Raw genomic sequence first — 963 nt, 5'->3', positions numbered from 1 at the left:
GCTGGTGTGTTTACGTCCCCGTAACTATGCAGTTCGGTCGGCTAAAGACCCCCGATAGAATAAGTACTAGGCTTACAAAGAATAAGTCCTGGGGTCGATTTGCTCGACTAAAGGCGGTGTTCCATCATGAAACAAGTAGAAGAATAAAAGAATATATATATACGTTAATATGTGTGTGTGTGTGTGTATATATATATATATATATATATATATATATATATATATATAAAGAGAGGAAGAGAGAGAGAGAATTGGTTCACTAGCACAAATACTATTTGAATTAATAAACTTATAAATGTAAGGATCTGTATATAATAATGAATGAAGTGCGTACGTATATGCTTATGTGTGTATATATATATATTAACAGCGCATACGTATGTATATATCCATGTTGCATATAATAAAAAAATTATATGATGTACATATAGTATATATTTATATATTATGAATATATACTATACATATATATCTACAATATATCATCCATACGTGTGTATATGCATATTATATTATATATGTATGTTGATATGTTGGTTCATTTCGACGATCGTCTGCGACGTCCGTACATATGTTCTGTCATTTGGTAAAATGTTCAACTTTACTTTTCGTATGAAAGCACCAGTTCCCTACATCCTTTCTCTCACCGACACTCTTTTTCTCTCTCTCTGTTTATGTCTCTCTGTCTGTCTCTCTTTCTCTGTTTCTGTCTGTTTCTGTATGTATGTCTGTCTGTCTGTCTCTTTCTCTTTCAATATTCTTTCTTTTCTTTTGTTTTTTTTTGTTTTTTTTTTCGGAAGACGTCTCATAATTCTTTCTCTTTTTGTTTTTCTTTTCTTTTTTCACTCTCTGTCGCCACCAAAACCACCGCTACCACCACCACCACGACCACCACCAGCACACCACCACAACCAGACCACCACCGCCACCAGTACTACCACCACCACCACCACCACCACCACC

At 34.8% G+C, this 963-nt stretch overlaps 1 protein-coding gene across 2 annotated transcripts in view; it reads right to left on the bottom strand.

Moving 5' to 3' along the window:
- LOC106881169 (uncharacterized) overlaps positions 1–963 on the bottom strand; it is a 198,143-nt gene that overhangs the window by 81,646 nt on the left and 115,534 nt on the right. The window lies entirely within an intron of this gene.

This window comes from Octopus bimaculoides, chromosome 24 (genome assembly GCF_001194135.2).
Source record: "Octopus bimaculoides isolate UCB-OBI-ISO-001 chromosome 24, ASM119413v2, whole genome shotgun sequence".
NCBI classification, from domain to species: Eukaryota; Metazoa; Mollusca; class Cephalopoda; order Octopoda; family Octopodidae; genus Octopus; species Octopus bimaculoides.
Note: the sequence above shows the minus strand (reverse complement) of the source record. Positions and strands in the feature narration are given on the sequence as shown.